Below are 12725 nucleotides of genomic sequence, written 5' to 3' on the forward strand. Positions count from 1 at the left end.
ACTGAAAAGAATCTTCGTGTTCCCAACAAGCTAGCTGAAGGACGGCTTTCACACACACTTATCTCTCAGAACTGAGGAAATGGAGAGACGTTCGTTCATCTAGCACCAAGGGAACGGGTTGCAGGAGACACTTTTTCTCAGCTTTCTCAGTCTGTTTCCTAGTGCCGGTTTGAAGTTCCTGCAGTTTTTACTGTAAAACCGAGTTGGAGCTTGTACCTCCCCATATATATGTATGGAATGGAGTTTGCAACTGAAAAGAAACTTTGTGTTCCCAACAAGCTAGCTGAAGGACGGCTTTCACACACACTTATCTCTCAGAACTGAGGAAGTGGAGAGACATTCGTTCATCTATCATCAAGGGAACGGGTTGCAGGAGACACTGTTTCTCTGCTTTCTCAGTCTGTTTCCTAGTGCCGGTTTGAAGTTCCTGCAGTTTTCACTGTAAAACCGAGTTGGAGCTTGTACCTCCCCATATATATGTATGGAATGGAGTTTGCAACTGAAAAGAAACTTTGTGTTCCCAACAAGCTAGCTGAAGGATGGCTTTCACACACACTTATCTCTCAGAACTGAGCAAGTGGAGAGACGTTCGTTCATCTAGCACCAAGGGAACGGGTTGCAGGAGACACTTTTTCTCTGCTTTCTCAGTCTGTTTCCTAGTGCCGGTTTGAAGTTCCTGCAGTTTTCACTGTAAAACCGAGTTGGAGCTTGTACCACCCCATATATATGTATGGAATGGAGTTTGCAACTGAAAAGAAACTTGGTGTTCCCAAGAAGCTAGCTGAAGGACGGCTTTCACACACACTTATCTCTCAGAACTGAGCAAGTGGAGAGACGTTCGTTCATCTAGCACCAAGGGAACGTGTTGTAGGAGACACTTTTTCTCTGCTTTCTCAGTCTATTTCCTAATGCCGGTTTCAAGTTCCTGCAGTTTTCAGTGTAAAACCGAGTTGGAGCTTGTACCTCCCATATATATGTATGGAATGGAGTTTGCAACTGAAAAGAAACTTTGTGTTCCCAAGAAGCTAGCTGAAGGACGGCTTTCACACACACTTATCTCTCAGAACTGAGGAAATGGAGAGACGTTCGTTCATCTAGCACCAAGGGAACGGGTTGCAGGTGACACTTTTTCTCTGCTTTCTCAGTCTGTTTCCTAGTGCCGGTTTGAAGTTTCTGCAGTTTTCACTGTAAAACCGAGTTGGAGCTTGTACCTCCCCATATATATGTATGGAATGGAGTTTGCAACTGAAAAGAAACTTTGTGTTCCCAACAAGCTAGCTGAAGGACGGCTTTCACACACACTTATCTCTCAGAACTGAGCAAGTGGAGAGACGTTCGTTCATCTAGAACCAAGGGAACGGGTTGCAGGAGACACTTTTTCTCTGCTTTCTCAGTCTGTTTCCTAGTGCCGGTTTGAAGTTCCTGCAGTTTTCACTGTAAAACCGAGTTGGAGCTTGTACCTCCCCATATATATGTATGGAATGGAGTTTGCAACTGAAAAGAAACCTTGTGTTCCCAACAAGTTAGCTGAAGGACGGCTTTCACACACACTTTTCTCTCAGAACTGAACAAGTGGAGAGACGTTCGTTCATCTAGCACCAAGGGAACGGGTTGCAGGAGACACTGTTTCTCTGCTTTCTCAGTCTGTTTCCTAGTGCCGGTTTGAAGTTCCTGCAGTTTTCACTGTAAAACCGAGTTGGAGCTTGTACCTCCCCATATATATGTATGGAATGGAGTTTGAAACTGAAAAGAAACTTGGTGTTCCCAACAAGCTAGCTGAAGGACGGCTTTCACACACACTTATCTCTCAGAACTGAGCAAGTGGAGAGACGTTCGTTCATCTAGAACCAAGGGAACGGGTTGCAGGAGACACTTTTTCTCTGCTTTCTCAGTCTGTTTCCTAGTGCCGGTTTGAAGTTCCTGCAGTTTTCACTGTAAAACCGAGTTGGAGCTTGTACCTCCCCATATATATGTATGGAATGGAGTTTGCAACTGAAAAGAAACCTTGTGTTCCCAACAAGTTAGCTGAAGGACGGCTTTCACACACACTTTTCTCTCAGAACTGAACAAGTGGAGAGACGTTCGTTCATCTAGCACCAAGGGAACGGGTTGCACGAGACACTTTTTCTCTGCTTTCTCAGTCTGTTTGCTAGTGCCGGTTTGAAGTTCCTGCAGTTTTCACTGTAAACCCGAATTGGAGCTTGTACCTCCCCATATATATGTATGGAATGGAGTTTGCAACTGAAAAGAATCTTCGTGTTCCCAACAAGCTAGCTGAAGGACGGCTTTCACACACACTTATCTCTCAGAACTGAGGAAATGGAGAGACGTTCGTTCATCTAGCACCAAGGGAACGGGTTGCAGGAGACACTTTTTCTCAGCTTTCTCAGTCTGTTTCCTAGTGCCGGTTTGAAGTTCCTGCAGTTTTTACTGTAAAACCGAGTTGGAGCTTGTACCTCCCCATATATATGTATGGAATGGAGTTTGCAACTGAAAAGAAACTTTGTGTTCCCAACAAGCTAGCTGAAGGACGGCTTTCACACACACTTATCTCTCAGAACTGAGCAAGTGGAGAGACGTTCGTTCATCTATCACCAAGGTAACGGGTTGCAGGAGACACTTTTTCTCAGCTTTCTCAGTCTGTTTCCTAGTGCCGGTTTGAAGTTCCTGCAGTTTTCACTGTAAAACCTAGTTGGAGCTTGTACCTCCCCATATATATGTATGGAATGGAGTTTGCAACTGAAAAGAAACTTTGTGTTCCCAACAAGCTAGCTGAAGGACGGCTTTCACACACACTTATCTCTCAGAACTGAGCAAGTGGAGAGACGTTCGTTCATCTAGCACCAAGGGAACGGGTTGTAGGAGACACTTATTCTCTGCTTTCTCAGTCTATTTCCTAGTGCCGGTTTGAAGTTCCTGCAGTTTTCACTGTAAAACCGAGTTGGAGCTTGTACCTCCCCATATATATGTATGGAATAGAGTTTGCAACTGAAAAGAAACTTTGTGTTCCCAACAAGCTAGCTGAAGGACGGCTTTCACACACACTTATCTCTCAGAACTGAGCAAGTGGAGAGACGTTCGTTCATCTAGCACCAAGGGAACGGGTTGCAGAAGACAGTTTTTCTCTGCTTTCTCAGTCTGTTTCCTAGTGCCGGTTTGAAGTTCCTGCAGTTTTCACTGTAAAACCGAGTTGGAGCTTGTAACTCCCCATATATATGTATGGAATGGAGTTTGCAACTGAAAAGAAACTTTGTGTTCCCAACAAGCTAGCTGAAGGACGGCTTTCACACACACTTATCTCTCAGAACTGAGCAAGTGGAGAGACGTTCGTTCATCTAGCACCAAGGGAACGGGTTGCAGGAGACACTTTTTCTCAGCTTTCTCAGTCTGTTTCCTAGTGCCGGTTTGATGTTCCTGCAGTTTTCACTGTAAAATCTAGTTGGAGCTTGTACCTCCCCATATATATGTATGGAATGGAGTTTGCAACTGAAAAGAAACTTTGTGTTCCCAACAAGCTAGGTGAAGGACGGCTTTCACACACACTTATCTCTCAGAACTGAGCAAGTGGAGAGACGTTCGTTCATCTAGCACCAAGGGAACGGGTTGCAGGAGACACTTTTTCTCTGCTTTCTCAGTCTGTTTCCTAGTGCCGGTTTGAAGTTCCTGCAGTTTTCACTGTAAAACCGAGTTGGAGCTTGTACCTCCCCATATATATGTATGGAATGGAGTTTGCAACTGAAAAGAAACTTTGTGTTCCCAACAAGCTAGCTGAAAGACGGCTTTCACACACACTTATCTCTCAGAACTGAGCAAGTGGAGAGACGTTCGTTCATCTAGCACCAAGGGAACGGTTTGCAGGAGACACTTTTTCTCTGCTTTCTCAATCTGTTTCCTAGTGCCGGTTTGAAGTTCCTGCAGTTTTCACTGTAAAACCAAGTTGGAGCTTGTACCTCCCCATATATATGTATGGAATGGAGTTTGCAACTGAAAAGAAACTTTGTGTTCCCAACAAGCTAGTTGAAGGACGGCTTTCACACACACTTATCTCTCAGAACTGAGCAAGTGGAGAGACGTTCGTTCATCTAGCACCAAGGGAACGGGTTGCATGAGACACTTTTTCTCTGCTTTCTCAGTCTGTTTCCTAGTGCCGGTTTGAAGTTCCTGCAGTTTTCACTGTAAAACCGAGTTGGAGCTTGTACCTCCCCATATATATGTATGGAATGGAGTTTGCAACTGAAAAGAAACTTCGTGTTCCCAAGAAGCTAGCTGAAGGACGGCTTTCACACACACTTATCTCTCAGAACTGAGCAAGTGGAGAGACGTTCGTTCATCTAGCACCAAGGGAACGTGTTGTAGGAGACACTTTTTCTCTGCTTTCTCAGTCTATTTCCTAGTGCCGGTTTCAAGTTCCTGCAGTTTTCAGTGTAAAACCGAGTTGGAGCTTGTACCTCCCATATATATGTATGGAATGGAGTTTGCAACTGAAAAGAAACTTTGTGTTCCCAAGAAGCTAGCTGAAGGACGGCTTTCACACACACTTATCTCTCAGAACTGAGCAAGTGGAGAGACGTTCGTTCATCTAGCACCAAGGGAACGGGTTGCAGGAGACACTTTTTCTCTGCTTTCTCAGTCTGTTTCCTAGTGCCGGTTTGAAGTTCCTGCAGTTTTCACTGTAAAACCGAGTTGGAGCTTGTACCTCCCCATATATATGTATGGAATGGAGTTTGCAACTGAAAAGAAACTTTGTGTTCCCAACAAGCTAGCTGAAGGACGGCTTTCACACACACTTATCTCTCAGAACTGAGCAAGTGGAGAGACGTTCGTTCATCTATCACCAAGGTAACGGGTTGCAGGAGACACTTTTTCTCAGCTTTCTCAGTCTGTTTCCTAGTGCCGGTTTGAAGTTCCTGCAGTTTTCACTGTAAAACCGAGTTGGAGCTTGTACCTCCCCATATATATGTATGGAATGGAGTTTGCAACTGAAAAGAAACTTTGTGTTCCCAACAAGCTAGCTGAAGGATGGCTTTCACACACACTTATCTCTCAGCACTGAGCAAGTGGAGAGACGTTCGTTCATCTAGCACCAAGGGAACGGGTTGCAGGAGACACTTTTTCTCTGCTTTCTCAGTCTGTTTCCTAGTGCCGGTTTGAAGTTCCTGCAGTTTTCACTGTAAAACCGAGTTGGAGCTTGTACCTCCCCATATATATGTATGGAATGGAGTTTGCAACTGAAAAGAAACTTTGTGTTCCCAACAAGCTAGCTGAAGGACGGCTTTCACACACACTTATCTCTCAGAACTGAGCAAGTGGAGAGACGTTCGTTCATCTAGCACCAAGGGAACGGTTTGCAGGAGACACTTTTTCTCTGCTTTCTCAATCTGTTTCCTAGTGCCGGTTTGAAGTTCCTGCAGTTTTCACTGTAAAACCAAGTTGGAGCTTGTACCTCCCCATATATATGTATGGAATGGAGTTTGAACTGAAAAGAAACTTTGTGTTCCCAACAAGCTAGTTGAAGGACGGCTTTCACACACACTTATCTCTCAGAACTGAGCAAGTGGAGAGACGTTCGTTCATCTAGCACCAAGGGAACGTGTTGTAGGAGACACTTTTTCTCTGCTTTCTCAGTCTATTTCCTAGTGCCGGTTTCAAGTTCCTGCAGTTTTCAGTGTAAAACCGAGTTGGAGCTTGTACCTCCCATATATATGTATGGAATGGAGTTTGCAACTGAAAAGAAACTTGGTGTTCCCAAGAAGCTAGCTGAAGGACGGCTTTCACACACACTTATCTCTCAGAACTGAGCAAGTGGAGAGACGTTCGTTCATCTAGCACCAAGGGAACGGGTTGCAGGAGACACTTTTTCTCTGCTTTCTCAGTCTGTTTCCTAGTGCCGGTTTGAAGTTCCTGCAGTTTTCACTGTAAAACCGAGTTGGAGCTTGTACCTCCCCATATATATGTATGGAATGGAGTTTGCAACTGAAAAGAAACTTTGTGTTCCCAACAAGCTAGCTGAAGGACGGCTTTCACACACACTTATCTCTCAGAACTGAGCAAGTGGAGAGACGTTCGTTCATCTATCACCAAGGTAACGGGTTGCAGGAGACACTTTTTCTCAGCTTTCTCAGTCTGTTTCCTAGTGCCGGTTTGAAGTTCCTGCAGTTTTCACTGTAAAACCGAGTTGGAGCTTGTACCTCCCCATATATATGTATGGAATGGAGTTTGCAACTGAAAAGAAACTTTGTGTTCCCAACAAGCTAGCTGAAGGATGGCTTTCACACACACTTATCTCTCAGAACTGAGCAAGTGGAGAGACGTTCGTTCATCTAGCACCAAGGGAACGGGTTGCAGGAGACACTTTTTCTCTGCTTTCTCAGTCTATTTCCTAGTGCCGGTTTGAAGTTCCTGCAGTTTTCACTGTAAAACTGAGTTGGAGCTTGTACCTCCCCATATATATGTATGGAATAGAGTTTGCAACTGAAAAGAAACTTTGTGTTCCCAACAAGTTAGCTGAAGGACGGCTTTCACACACACTTATCTCTCAGAATTGAGCAAGTGGAGAGACGTTCGTTCATCTAGCACCAAGGGAACGGGTTGCAGGAGACACTTTTTCTCAGCTTTCTCAGTCTGTTTCCTAGTGCCGGTTTGAAGTTCCTGCAGTTTTCACTGTAACACCGAGTTGGAGCTTGTACCTCCCCATATATATGTATGGAATGGAGTTTGCAACTGAAAAGAAACTTTGTGTTCCCAAGAAGCTAGGTGAAGGACGGCTTTCACACACACTTATCTCTCGGAACTGAGCAAGTGGAGAGACGTTCGTTCATCTAGCACCAAGGGAACGGGTTGCAGGAGACACTTTTTCTGTGCTTTCTCAATCTGTTTCCTAGTGCCGGTTTGAAGTTCCTGCAGTTTTCACTGTAAAACCAAGTTGGAGCTTGTACCTCCCCATATATATGTATGGAATGGAGTTTGCAACTGAAAAGAAACTTTGTGTTCCCAACAAGCTAGGTGAAGGACGGCTTTCACACACACTTATCTCTCAGAACTGAGCAAGTGGAGAGACGTTCGTTCATCTAGCACCAAGTTAACGGGTTGCATGAGACAGTTTTTCTCTGCTTTCTCAGTCTGTTTCCTAGTGCCGGTTTGAAGTTCCTGCAGTTTTCACTGTAAAACCGAGTTGGAGCTTGTACCTCCCCATATATATGTATGGAATGGAGTTTGCAACTGAAAAGAAACTTGGTGTTCCCAACAAGCTAGCTGAAGGACGGCTTTCAAACACACTTATCTCTCAGAACTGAGCAAGTGGAGAGACGTTCGTTCATCTAGCACCAAGGGAACGTGTTGTAGGAGACACTTTTTCTCTGCTTTCTCAGTCTATTTCCTAGTGCCGGTTTCAAGTTCCTGCAGTTTTCAGTGTAAAACCGAGTTGGAGCTTGTACCTCCCATATATATGTATGGAATGGAGTTTGCAACTGAAAAGAAACTTTGTGTTCCCAAGAAGCTAGCTGAAGGACGGCTTTCACACACACTTATCTCTCAGAACTGAGCAAGTGGAGAGACGTTCGTTCATCTAGCACCAAGGGAACGGGTTGCAGGAGACAGTTTTTCTCTGCTTTCTCAGTCTGTTTCCTAGTGCCGGTTTGAAGTTCCTGCAGTTTTCAGTGTAAAACCGAGTTGGAGCTTGTACCTCCCCATACATATGTATGGAATGGAGTTTGCAACTGAAAAGAAACTTTGTGTTCCCAACAAGCTAGCTGAAGGACGGCTTTCACACACACTTATCTCTCAGAACTGAGCAAGTGGAGAGACGTTCGTTCATCTAGCACCAAGGGAACGGGTTGCAGGAGACACTTTTTCTCAGCTTTCCCATTCTGTTTCCTAGTGCCGGTTTGAAGTTCCTGCAGTTTTCACTGTAAAACCGAGTTGGAGCTTGTACCTCCCCATATATATGTATGGAATGGAGTTTGCAACTGAAAAGAAACTTTGTGTTCCCAACAAGCTAGCTGAAGGACGGCTTTCACACACACTTATCTCTCAGAACTGAGCAAGTGGAGAGACGTTCGTTCATCTATCACCAAGGTAACGGTTTGCAGGAGACACTTTTTCTCAGCTTTCTCAGTCTGTTTCCTAGTGCTGGTTTGAAGTTCCTGCAGTTTTCACTGTAAAACAGAGTTGGAGCTTGTACCTCCCCATATATATGTATGGAATGGAGTTTGCAACTGAAAAGAAACTTTGTGTTCCCAACAAGCTAGCTGAAGGACGGCTTTCACACACACTTATCTCTCAGAACTGAGCAAGTGGAGAGACGTTCGTTCATCTAGCACCAAGGGAACGGGTTGCAGGAGACACTTTTTCTCTGCTTTCTCAGTCTATTTCCTAGTGCCGGTTTGAAGTTCCTGCAGTTTTCACTGTAAAACCGGGTTGTAGATTGTACCTCCCCATATATATGTATGGAATAGAGTTTGCAACTGAAAAGAAACTTTGTGTTCCCAACAAGCTAGCTGAAGGACGGCTTTCACACACACTTATCTCTCAGAACTGAGCAAGTGGAGAGACGTTCGTTCATCTAGCACCAAGGGAACGGGTTGCAGGAGACAGTTTTTCTCTGCTTTCTCAGTCTGTTTCCTAGTGCCGGTTTGAAGTTCCTGCAGTTTTCACTGTAAAACAGAGTTGGAGCTTGTACCTCCCCATATATATGTATGGAATGGAGTTTGCAACTGAAAAGAAACTTTGTGTTCCCAACAAGCTAGGTGAAGGACGGCTTTCACACACACTTATCTCTCAGAAATGAGCAAGTGGAGAGACGTTCGTTCATCTAGCACCAAGGGAACGGGTTGCAGGAGACACTTTTTCTCTGCTTTCTCAGTCTGTTTCCTAGTGCCGGTTTGAAGTTCCTGCAGTTTTCACTGTAAAACCGAGTTGGAGCTTGTACCTCCCCATATATATGTATGGAATGAAGTTTGCAACTGAAAAGAAACTTTGTGTTCCCAACAAGCTAGCTGAAGTACGGCTTTCACACACACTTATCTCTCAGAACTGAGCAAGTGGAGAGACGTTCGTTCATCTAGCAGCAAGGGAACGGGTTGCAGGAGACACTTTTTCTCTGCTTTCTCAGTCTGTTTCCTAGTGCCGGTTTGAAGTTCCTGCAGATTTCACTGTAAAACCGAGTTGGAGCTTGTACCTCCCCATATATATGTATGGAATGGAGTTTGCAACTGAAAAGAAACTTTGTGTTCCCAACAAGCTAGCTGAAGGACGGCTTTCACACACACTTATCTCTCAGAACTGAGCAATTGGAGAGACGTTCGTTCATCTAGCACCAAGGGAATGGGTTGCAGGAGACACTTTTTCTCTGCTTTCTCAGTCTATTTCCTAGTGTCGGTTTGAAGTTCCTGCAGTTTTCACTGTAAAACCGAGTTGGAGCTTGTACCTCCCCATATATATGTATGGAATAGAGTTTGCAACTGAAAAGAAACTTTGTGTTCCCAACAAGCTAGCTGAAGGACGGCTTTCACACACACTTATCTCTCAGAACTGAGCAAGTGGAGAGACGTTCGTTCATCTAGCACCAAGGGAACGGGTTGCAGGAGACACTTTTTCTCTGCTTTCTCAGTCTGTTTCCTAGTGCCGGTTTGAAGTTTCTGCAGTTTTCACTGTAAAACCGAGTTGGAGCTTGTACCTCCCCATATATATGTATGGAATGGAGTTTGCAACTGAAAAGAAACTTTGTGTTCCCAACAAGCTAGGTGAAGGACGGCTTTCACACACACTTATCTCTCAGAACTGAGCAAGTGGAGAGACGTTCGTTCATCTAGCACCAAGGGAACGGGTTGCAGGAGACACTTTTTCTCTGCTTTCTCAGTCTGTTTCCTAGTGCCGGTTTGAAGTTCCTGCAGTTTTCACTGTAAAACCGAGTTGGAGCTTGTACCTCCCCATATATATGTATGGAATGAAGTTTGCAACTGAAAAGAAACTTTGTGTTCCCAACAAGCTAGCTGAAGGACGGCTTTCACACACACTTATCTCTCAGAACTGAGCAAGTGGAGAGACGTTCGTTCATCTAGCACCAAGGGAACGGGTTGCAGGAGACACTTTTTCTCTGCTTTCTCAGTCTGTTTCCTAGTGCCGGTTTGAAGTTCCTGCAGTTTTCACTGTAAAACCGAGTTGGAGCTTGTACCTCCCCATATATATGTATGGAATGGAGTTTGCAACTGAAAAGAAACTTTGTGTTCCCAACAAGCTATCTGAAGGACGGCTTTCACACACACTTATCTCTCAGAACTGAGCAAGTGGAGAGACGTTCGTTCATCTAGCACCAAGGGAACGGGTTGCAGGAGACACTTTTTCTCAGCTTTCTCAGTCTGTTTCCTAGTGCCGGTTTCAAGTTCCTGCAGTTTTCACTGTAAAACCGAGTTGGAGCTTGTACCTCCCCATATATATGTATGGAATGGAGTTTGCAACTGAAAAGAAACTTTGTGTTCCCAACAAGCTAGCTGAAGGACGGCTTTCACACACACTTATCTCTCAGAACTGAGCAAGTTGAGAGACGTTCGTTCATCTAGCACCAAGGGAACGGGTTGCAGGAGACACTTTTTCTCAGCTTTCTCAGTCTTTTTCCTAGTGCCGGTTTCAAGTTCCTGCAGTTTTCACTGTAAAACCGAGTTGGAGCTTGTACCTCCCATATATATGTATGGAATGGAGTTTGCAACTGAAAAGAAACTTTGTGGTCCAAACAAGCTAGCTGAAGGACGGCTTTCACACACACTTATCTCTCAGAACTGAGCAAATGGAGAGACGTTCGTTCATCTAGCACCAAGGAACGGGTTGCAGGAGACACTTTTTCTCAGCTTTCTCAGTCTGTTTCCTAGTGCCGGTTTGAAGTTTCTGCAGTTTTCACTGTAAAACCGAGTTGGAGCTTGTACCTCCCCATATATATGTATGGAATGGAGTTTGCAACTGAAAAGAAACTTTGTGTTCCCAACAAGCTAGGTGAAGGACGGCTTTCACACACACTTATCTCTCAGAACTGAGCAAGTGGAGAGACGTTCGTTCATCTAGCACCAAGGGAACGGGTTGCAGGAGACACTTTTTCTCTGCTTTCTCTTTCTGTTTCCTAGTGCCGGTTTGAAGTTCCTGCAGTTTTCACTGTAAAACCGAGTTGGAGCTGGTACCTCCCCATATATATGTATGGAATGGAGTTTGCAACTGAAAAGAAACTTGGTGTTCCCAACAAGCTAGCTGAAGGACGGCTTTCACACACACTTATCTCTCAGAACTGAGCAAGTGGAGAGACGTTCGTTCATCTAGCACCAAGGGAACGGGTTGCAGGAGACACTTTTCCCTGCTTTCTCAGTCTATTTCCTAGTGCCGGTTTCAAGTTCCTGCAGTTTTCACTGTAAAACCGAGTTGGAGCTTGTACCTCCCATATATATGTATGGAATGGAGTTTGCAACTGAAAAGAAACTTTGTGTTCCCAACAAGCTAGCTGAAGGACGGCTTTCACACACACTTATCTCTCAGAACTGAGCAAGTGGAGAGACGTTCGTTCATCTAGCACCAAGGGAACGGGTTGCAGGAGACACTTTTTCTCTGCTTTCTCAGTCTATTTCCTAGTGCCGGTTTGAAGTTCCTGCAGTTTTCACTGTAAAACCGAGTTGGAGCTTGTACCTCCCATATATATGTATGGAATGGAGTTTGCAACTGAAAAGAAACTTTGTGTTCCCAACAAGCTAGCTGAAGGATGGCTTTCACACACACTTATCTCTCAGAACTGAGCAAGTGGAGAGACGTTCGTTCATCTAGCACCAAGGGAACGGGTTGCAGGAGACACTTTTTCTCTGCTTTCTCAGTCTGTTTCCTAGTGCCGGTTTGAAGTTCCTGCAGTTTTCACTGTAAAACCGAGTTGGAGCTTGTACCTCCCCATATATATGTATGGAATGGAGTTTGCAACTGAAAAGAAACTTTGTGTTCCCAACAAGCTAGCTGAAGGACGGCTTTCACACACACTTATCTCTCAGAACTGAGCAAGTTGAGAGACGTTCGTTCATCTAGCACCAAGGGAACGGGTTGCAGGAGACAATTTTTCTCAGCTTTCTCAGTCTGTTTCCTAGTGCCGGTTTGAAGTTCCTGCAGTTTTCACTGTAAAACCGAGTTAGAGCTTGTACCTCCCCATATATATGTATGGAAAGAAGTTTGCAACTGAAAAGAAACTTTGTGTTCCCAACAAGCTAGCTGAAGGATGGCTTTCACACACACTTATCTCTCAGAACTGAGCAAGTGGAGAGACGTTCGTTCATCTAGCACCAAGGGAACGGGTTGCAGGAGACACTTTTTCTCAGCTTTCTCAGTCTGTTTCCTAGTGCCGGTTTGAAGTTCCTGCAGTTTTCACTGTAAAACCGAGTTGGAGCTTGTACCTCCCATATATATGTATGGAATGGAGTTTGCAACTGAAAAGAAACTTTGTGTTCCCAACAAGCTAGCTGAAGGACGGCTTTCACACACACTTATCTCTCAGAACTGAGCAAATGGAGAGACGTTCGTTCATCTAGTACCAAGGGAACGGGTTGCAGGAGACACTTTTTCTCAGCTTTCTCAGTCTGTTTCCTAGTGCCGGTTTGAAGTTCCTGCAGTTTTCACTGTAAAACCTAGTTGGAGCTTGTACCTCCCCATATATATGTATGGAATGGAGTTTGCAACTGAAAAGAAACTTTGTGTTCCCAACAAGCTAGCTG

Source organism: Camelus bactrianus, chromosome 15 (genome assembly GCF_048773025.1).
Source record: "Camelus bactrianus isolate YW-2024 breed Bactrian camel chromosome 15, ASM4877302v1, whole genome shotgun sequence".
NCBI lineage: Eukaryota > Metazoa > Chordata > Mammalia > Artiodactyla > Camelidae > Camelus > Camelus bactrianus.